The sequence below is a fragment of the Rousettus aegyptiacus genome, unplaced genomic scaffold (genome assembly GCF_014176215.1).
Source record: "Rousettus aegyptiacus isolate mRouAeg1 unplaced genomic scaffold, mRouAeg1.p scaffold_m13_p_8, whole genome shotgun sequence".
NCBI lineage: Eukaryota > Metazoa > Chordata > Mammalia > Chiroptera > Pteropodidae > Rousettus > Rousettus aegyptiacus.
In genome coordinates, this window is record NW_023416311.1 from 33882363 (window position 1) to 33891566 (window position 9204).

At 40.4% G+C, this 9204-nt stretch overlaps 1 long non-coding RNA gene across 1 annotated transcript; it reads right to left on the reverse strand.

Moving 5' to 3' along the window:
• Positions 1–662: 662 nt before the first annotated feature.
• Positions 663–8929, reverse strand: LOC118606852. Its single transcript, XR_004952664.1, has 3 exons — positions 8704–8929; positions 4328–4367; positions 663–2503 (listed from the first exon to the last, which is right to left on the reverse strand). It is a non-coding gene; the product is annotated as an uncharacterized LOC118606852 (long non-coding RNA).
• Between the last annotated feature and the right edge of the window lie 275 nt (positions 8930–9204).

Here is a 9204-nt window from a genome sequence, read left to right on the forward strand (position 1 = left end):
TTTACTGTCTCCTAGTTTTGCCTTTACCAGAATATCCTTTAGTTAGAATCATATAGTGTGTAGCCTTTTTAGATGGGCTTCTTTCAGTTAGTGATATGCATTTAAGTTTTCTCCATGTCTCTTTATGGCTTGATAGCTTATTTCTTGTGAGCACTGAGTAATATTCCATTGTCTGACTGTACCACAGTCTATCCATTCACCTACTGAAGGATTTCTTGGTTACTTCTAAGCTTTGGCAACTTTAAACGAAACGGCTATAAATGCGTGTAAGTTCATGCATGGACATAAATTTCCAATCCATTTCGGTAAATATCAAGGAACACTGTAGGACAGGAACATATTTTTCTCAACCCTCTTGGGGTTCCTCATCAGACCCCCAAAATTAAAGGTATTAGGGCAGATAAACAGGAGAAAAGCATTTGACTTTATTTAATATAGAGTTTTATATGGCACAGGATCCTTCCTAAGTAAATACACAACCCAAAGTAATAGTTAAACCATTTCTTATGTTAGTTTTGATGAAGAATGGAAAGTCATGAAAAGGTATAAGGCAAAGAGCATGATCTAAGGTAGTAAACAGGAAATTTAGCAAGTCCTATTCATTCAGATTCCTCTCCTTGTCCTTCTACCTTCAGAAATAAGAATGCTCCTTACCTCCTGGTATAGGGTGACACCTCTCACATGGGAGTGTTATGGCCTGCTTCAGGGGAAGATCAAAAAATCCCTCCTACACATGCCATTTCTCACATTCTTTCAGCTTGAAATATTCAATATGCCAAGGGGCCATATTTTGAGGCAGCATATCCTGAATCCCATCAATACTATTACTGGATTGTGTGATAAGAGTATGCCTAGTTTTGTAAGAAACTGCCACACTGTTTGTTATGACCTGAATATTTGTGACCTCCAAAATTCAGACATTAAAACCCTACCCTCTTCCCCTTCCCCAATGTGATGGTATTGGGAAAGCTTTCAGGAGGTAATTAGGATTAGATGAGGCCATGTGGGTAGAACTCTCATGGATGGGGTAAGAGCCATATAAAAGAGAGCCTGCTTCCCCCTCTACTCTCTGCCACGTGAGGATACAAGGAGAAGTTGACAGTCTGCGGCCCAGAAAAGGATTCTCACCAGACACTAACCATGCTGGCATCCTAATTTTGGACTTCTAGCCTCCAGAACTGTGAGAAATTTCTGTTGTTTATTAACTCGCCCTGTATATGGCGCTTTGTTATAGCAGCTCAAACCAGCTAAGACATTGTCTTCCGAAGTGGCTGAACCATTTCGCTTCCCCACCAGCAGTTAATGAGAGTTCCTGTGCCTCCATATCTACTCCAGCTTTTGGTGTTGTTAGTGTTCTGAGATCTGGTGATTAACGGGCACGTAGTGGTATCCCATTGTTGTTTTAATTTGCGATTTCCTGATGACACATTATGTGGAGCATCTTTTATTTGCATATTTGCCATCTCTATGTCTTCTTTGGTGAGGTATCTTTTCAGTCTTTTGTCCATTTGTTGAGTTGGGTTGTTCACTTTCTTATGTTTGAGTTTTAAGAGTTCTTGTATTTATTGGATAACCATCCTTTATTGAATATGTTTTCTGCAAATATTTCCTCCCGGTCTCTGGCTTATCTTCTCATTCTCTTAAGCTTCTTTATTTTTTAAGTTTAAGGTACTTGGTTCAATGAAGTGACATACCAAATCGAAAAATTTTTAATTTGTACCATAAAATCTCATTTTCTCCCTTACATATTAATTGAAGTCTTGGTAGTCACATTTTCCATCCTGTCTCCCAAACTTAATTCCTTAAATTCTCTATAGTAGCATTATGTTCACATCTCTAAAAATCTGGATAACTCAATTTCCCACGAAAGAACAGGCCTGTTATATGGTGCCCTTTGCGCCTCGGAAGTCTGATATAAGCACAGAGCAAATCTCTTTACTCGTATTTATTCACCTATATATTTTTTCAATTTTCTTTTCCTGAACCAGTTTCCCATTTGCTTCACTAGCTCCATTCCCCCACAGAGCCAGAAAATAAAAAAGTACCATAATTTTACAACCAAGGGGGACAAAGAATTGGATATGGTAGAGCCCGCAGCAAAGCAAATTCGTTTGCTCCTTTGTATCCTTTCATTTTCAGGCATTAAAACCTTACTTATTAACAAATGATTTAAGGAAGTTGGTGAAAGAGGGGCCTGTGTGAGGACTACTTATTTAGGTCTTCAAAAAATTGAAGTGTAAGTCTAAAGCTCGGTATCCAAGCTCCATGTTTCCCAAGCATGTCTGCGGAAATGATCAGACGTGGGGGTTATAAGAACTCCTGCTCATTTAGGGTGTCTATGGAAATCAAAGAACAATGGAAACCACTGTTGTCCAGGAAACAATGTTGCCTTTGAAAACTTCAGCTCCTAAAGATCTGTCTCTCTGAAATAGATGAAAAAGCCCACGTGTCCATGGTAGTGGAGGCTCAGATGTGTCGCATGTTCAGCACCGGCTAGAAGACACTGTTTAAGTAAAAACAATTAAAGGTGGCTTGCCAAATGGGTTTGTTTTTCAGGTTTCTAAGAGTAATTTGCTCCTATGACAGGTGTTTATACATTCCTATTCTGTGCAAATCAGCTCACATAGCAAGAAAAACATTCAGATGGACACATAAAAGATACCAAGAGCTAAATGACATGAGAGGAACAAAAGTAACTTTACAAGTTCTTAGAAGGAGAGTTCTCTTCGTAAATGTGATCAGAAAAGCATTAAGGAGGAGATGCAACATGAGCTGGATCTTAATGAAGGTGAGGATGTCGGCAAGAAGAGAGAGCAGGAAAAGGTAGTTTGGATGGAAGAGCACCTTAAGGAAAATATGTGGACATAAAATTCTATGTCCTTTGGTTCTGTTTTGGGAAAGAAGACCAGATCAGTTTGGCTGGAACTTAAAATATAAAATATATAAGGGAAGTGAGAAAAGAAATATAAGAAAAAGCATCAGGACTATCACATTAGTTATCTTTTGTTGCATTACTAATTAACCACAATGTAGAAGTTTCAGGCCAAAAATTATTATTTCACAGTTTCTATGGGTCAGGAATTCTGGTGCAGCTTACCTGGGTGATTCAAGTTCGGAGTCTCTCATGAGGCGGCATTCAAGGTATATACGAACCTGGGCTGCAGTCACCTGAGGCTTGTCTGGGGCTGGGGTTTCCATTTTTATACTTGCATGGCTATCAGCCAGAGGCCTCAGTCCACCTCCATGTGGGCCTCTTCATGGCATCTGGCTTCCCCCAGAGTGAGTAATGACAGACAGAGAAAGACCAGAACAGAAGCTATTGTGCCTTTTGTAACCATCACTTCTACCATATTCTATCTGCCACACAGACCAACCCTCCTACAATGTGTGTAGGATTACACAGGAGTATGGATATCAGGAGGTGGGGATCACTGGGCATCATTTTAGAGTCTGATCAGCACAGCTATCATTACAGTTGTGCCAAGGGGGCCCCGAACATCTCTAAGTGGCTTCATTCACACTGTAGATACTATAGAAGAATTTTTGAGCAGCAGAGCATATGAACAAAGAGAACATTATGCCTCCCAAGATGTACTTAGTGACATCTAAACTCATGCATCCGATAAATGGTTGAATGAGTAAATGGCAGGGTAAACAGCTGGAAGAATACTACAGGTCTAGATGAGATCTAATAAAGCTCAGTTAAGATGGAGGCAGTGAGGTGGGAAAGATGCTTAAGTCAATACCACAAAGGTTGAATCAACAGAACTTGGCATCTTCCTCTGACATAGTTCAAGCAGAGATCTGACGATGTCTAATGTGCTTGCTCTATGCATATGAATAAGTGAAAAACACTAAATATTCAGTATTTAAAGGGTTGGCAAGTAGAGAAACAATATCTTCATAAAGACCTATACAAAAAGAATTTGTTTCAAGGACTAGCAGCTATAAAGTCATTTCTTTTTTTGATTTTCTTGGAGGTCAACAAGTTTCATGAAAGAAAAGAGAAGAAAGAATAGAATGTGATGTGCTCTTTTCCACCCCTTTGCTCATCACCAGCACTTTTCACTCTTCCCCTGCTTAGAAAGCCAATCAGCCAGCAAACCCCTGGGCCAGGGCCCAGAACTGGCATCTACTTTAGCCTTTGGACATGATTCAGACCAATTTCAGGTTGTGGAGACGCTGAAAATGCTAAGTAGGTCAAATCATCCTGTGAAATGTAGGCAGCCAACTTCTTTATTAGTAAGAAGACCATTTATTCAATTATTCATGTTTTAGACATCTGTCTCTGAGTTCAAGGCAGTTTGGCAGAGATTTTGAGTCTTACCAAAATGACGCAGAGGCCTTGTCCTCTGGGCATCCACAGTCTAGAAGAGAGATAGACACAAAAAACTGACACGGGATGGCAATGTTACATGCCATGCAACACAAATTTCACAATATTACAGTCTAAATAGCCCATCGACATCTTTTTGGATCACTCACTGGCAGCAAAGTTCAGGAGTGGTGAAAAAATGCAGTAAGACATTGCTGTCAGCTGGGAACCAGTATTTCTGGGCTTACATCCAACTGCCAGGCTGGCCTATGACACTATATATAGTTTAGGTGTTCTGAAAACATGCTCCAAGAACTGAAATACCACACACACACACACCCCTTATTTTTATCATGTTAAAAATTTGTTAAAATCACAGCAGTTCCCAGGATGAAGAGAGCACTATCTTAACCAGGATCAGTGAAAGTAAGCCACTAAACCAGAGGTAGGCAAAAATACTAAAGTGTGCCAAAAGGCAAGCAGGAAGACAGAACATCATGAGGGGCTTTAGAGGTCAGGGGCAGGTCAATGCTACTCATCAGGCTGCCTGAGCACAGCTTGAAGATCAGGGTGATGAGTATGAGCCACTTCTCTGTGAACAAGCTAAGAATAGAGGCACAGGTAGTGGAGAGCATTATGAGTAGGAAAACGAACACCTCTACAGAGTCATAAGAAAGGGATAGGGCTGAGTTCCTTCCCTGCTATAAGAGAATGTATTGGCAAATTCTGAAGGTAGCTGAGGATCCCAGTAAACATGTTGGCAGCAGGACTTAAAGAGTGCTATGGGATAGAGAAGTGTTAGTAGCAGGGTTCGTGGATGACCAGAAGAGGTGCAGGCACCAGCCATACTATCTCTTCTTACCTGGTCTAGATGGAGGTAAGTGATGGAGGAAAATCACTAATACAACCAGGTGATGATATCTTCCTTTCAGAACAAGTACTCCTCACGGACATTCCCAAAACATCTGGAGTTTACCCATCTGGAAGCACAGAATTGTAGCTGGCCACCTACTTGTACATGCCTCTGCCTAGAACTGTAATCTTCTTGAAGTATCCATTATGTGATTGTTTTGCATTACCAGGCACAGTGCTGAGCAGACAGTATTAGTAATTGTTTGCTAAATGAGACAGTGATGGGATAATTTGTTGCCGGGTTTTGTTGGAATGTAGGATTATAGGTGCATAGCAGGACATGAGAGAAGGAAGACAAAGTGAGCCTATAGTGAATATTTATCACTTACTCAGCATCTATACCACTCTTCTTTCTTTTGAGGAGTTCCTGGTTTCCTGTATGGAATTCACCACTTTTGAGTCTTGGAAGGAGGCCGATCTCACCTACCATTTAAGACAGCTAATCTGCAGACTGCTCTTTCCCTACTTCCCCTGCGCTGGGGCATGGGCATGTGACCCAAGTTCCACCAATCAGATTCACCCATCCCTCGGTTTTTGAACAGGGAGCTTATAATGTGAGAAGCACGGGGTGGGGGTGGAGATCCACCGTAGCACCTGAGACAGTTGCTGAATTTTGTGCCTGGGGCGGCAGTAGGGCGATGACCGCAGCAGAAGACAGTGCCCAGGGCAATAACATCAGTGGTGAGAACTGTCCCTTCTAGCATGTGGTGGTAGCAGCAGTGGTCTCATCCAGCCAGTTCCTCGGCAAGATTTTGAGAATTCATTATGGCAGCATAAGCTTTTGAGCCTGGTTCTCTAGCCCTCCCAGGAGCTACCCAATATGCTTTTTAAGAAATTCTTCTTTTACTTAAATCAACCAGAATTGGTTTGTGTAACTTGCAATATAGAACCCTGGCTGTTTTAGGGCAAAATCCTGGGGGACCAGGTTAGAAATTTTCAATATTATCTGCAGGCAGCAGGAAACCTTTTCCAATTTTTAAGGGGATTGCGACATTCACAGAAGTGCTCTAAGATCAAACTGTCAGCAGCATGTAGCACGAACTGGAGGAAGATGAGTCTGGAAGAAGAGAGACTAGACAGCTTTTGCACCTATACAGGTGAGAAGTAATGCAGTAATGAGCCGAAGTAGGAGATCTGTAACTACTCAGATGGTAGGCAAACAGAAATAGACCTGTTTCTGATGCTTTTCTGGTTTCCCACAGGGACTTTAGTCAAGTAAGGGAAAATTCGTGTTCCAGTGGAAAATACCTAGATTGTTTACATTCTTTAGATTATGCATTCTGGGTTATCTGATTCTAATGCTTCATTGTCTTTGAGCTATTTTACAACTCTAATTTGTAGACAACTGATAGCAATGCAAAATAATTCTTGTCTATAAACACATAAATACTGCCTAGTGAGGTTCAACTGACTTTCTTCCTCACTGTGGAAGAGGTCAGTTTTGACTCCATTTGCATGTTCATTTCAGTGTTTCCGATCTATAAATGTAACCTTAAAAAAAAATTCTTCCTTGAAGTGGTTGAAGCAGCTCACTAGTTTTCTCTTCAGTGGAGTGTATCCTTTAACTTGTGTTTCTATTTATATCTGTAAAAGACTCATATTTAATCTTTTTATTAAAAATTCTAACAGCCTTTATTCCTTTCTCTGTATATGGCTTCTTGAAACAAAGCTCCAAATGCATGGAAATAGCTGTTATTTCTGTTCTTCTAAGTTAGCATTTAGCATGAGAGGTAAATTTTTACTAAATGATACAATTTATCTTAAAGACACCATTCACTCAGTACAAAGGCCAGTGTTTTTGAAAGTTAAGTGCAAATACAATAACAAAGGCCTGGTGCCGCCTCTGCCTTCCAGAGTACCCTTACAGTTCCGGTTTGAGCTCACTTCTCTTTTCCAGTTAGTTTTTGGCCTACTCTTGAAAACAGCACTTTTTTTTTATTGCACAAAAAGTAACCTGATGTCAGGTGGCAGCAAAAGAATCCCAATTGCTTCCTTTTTATCAGAAATTACCAAAAAGAAAAGGATACCTACTTTGTAAGAACTAGAAATAGGCAAATACTTATTTTTCACAAAGCTGGCTCATTCATATGTAAAGTATGTGTCACTCAGTGTCCTACGTGCATAAAAGATCCATCCAGGAGAAGTATACGAGGGGTTAAAAATACTGCTTTCTAAGAGAGTTCTAAGTAGAACACAATCAGGATGAATGCATGAATGTTTACAGTGCCCATCTCATGGCTGCCCGCCAAATTCCTTTCAGTGGGCTCCAAGGAAGTGACTCAATTCTGTGGTTATATTAGTATTTTGTTACGTGGAATTTTGCTTAAGATAAGTGGGCCATCAATGAAAGAAAGAAATCTTTGAATCTATTAGATCGGGATGGAATTTGATTTGTACTACAATCCTTAATTGTAATCTAGCAGTGCAAAGCTACCCTTCTATGGGTTCATAAATACTGATCTATTTTTTACATAGATATATCTCGGAAGCTAACATTCGGAAATGTGCTCACACAATATGTCACAATATGTTGTTTAACAAAAATATAGAAAAAAGTCATATCTGCCACAAATGAGTGTCATTAATGCATCAGCTGCAAGTTGTTCACAGGCTTCTGACTTGGCAGTTGGCTGAAGAGAACCACTTACTGAAGCAATTCCTCACTATTAGATTTCGCTTGTTGCTCTTGGCCGCAGCACAAAGCTGCTTTCAAAAGCAGGTGACAAAATGAATTCTATAAAGGCTCAAGTGTACAACCTTATTTCAGGTCATTTGTAACTTTGCAGATTGTTGGTAAAAAAATGTAAGAGCATTAATAGGCTGGTGTAGTTTTCTTAACCCACCTGAATAGGGTGGCTCTCAGAAAGACCTTTGCCATCATAAAGCAAGGGCTTCGGAGCCAGCCTGCCTCTGTACAAATTATGGCTGCACCATCTCCTAGCTGTTTGACCCTGAGCAAATCACTTAAACATCTCTGTAAATCCTAGAGTCCTTACGAGGAGTGAATATGTAAAGTGCTTGGAATGAAGTCTGGTCTGTAGAAATGCTCTTTAAGTGCTTTCTGATATTACTAAGATCTGTTTAGAAGTTGGAAAAAGCATTCCTAAAACTACAATAGTTCTAGCTATTTTCCAATATGTGGAAGGGAGAGAGCATTCCTCAATATTCCCAACAGCTAGAGAAGACCACGATTTGACTGACTACTCACTTTTCTATCCTAATAGTTCTTCTGTCCCCTCCACATTTCTCACATTCCTGGGAAAAGTGCCCAATAATGAGAACGATTTGTTTACGACATTCCCCCCATGAAATGTGAAAGGGATGGTACCTGGTCTGAAGCCTACTCTTCAAAGAAAATTCCCTGACTCATCTGCAAATTTCAGTGAATCCATCTCAAATTGTAAGCATAATAAACAGATACCATCTTCTTTTATCTTTCTTGCAAAATAATTAAGAAATCTAAGAGAAGTCCTTACATTTCCAGGCTTGTCTTAGTCTTAAAAGAGGTAGACGTTCTGCTCCAGGGACAGGCTGCATTCCGTTGGTGTTCTGCTGATGACCCCATTAGTGCACTCCGTAGGGAAACGGGCAGTGCCTCCCGGGATGCCATTACTCCATCTGGGTGAATGGCAAACATTCACCCAGAGCATGAATGGGTCATCACTTCCTATGACTTGCCACACAACTTTAGTTTAACAGTCAAGGAAGATTACAAAGATAGAGAGAGAGAGAGAGAGAGAGAGAGAGAGAGAGAGAGAGAGAGAGAGAGAGAGAGCACGCGTGAGCGAGAGACGCTGACTTAAGGAAGCCGTGGTGAGGACAGCCTAAAGGTCAAAATTGTAATATTAAATAAATCTTACAAGATTTTATAAACCCTAATTTATTGTCTATGTGCAACTGACATTTTAGCTCTTGGTTTAATACCAGACACTTCAAAGTATTCTTGTAGAAGAATGGTTGATAACCCTCTTACACAG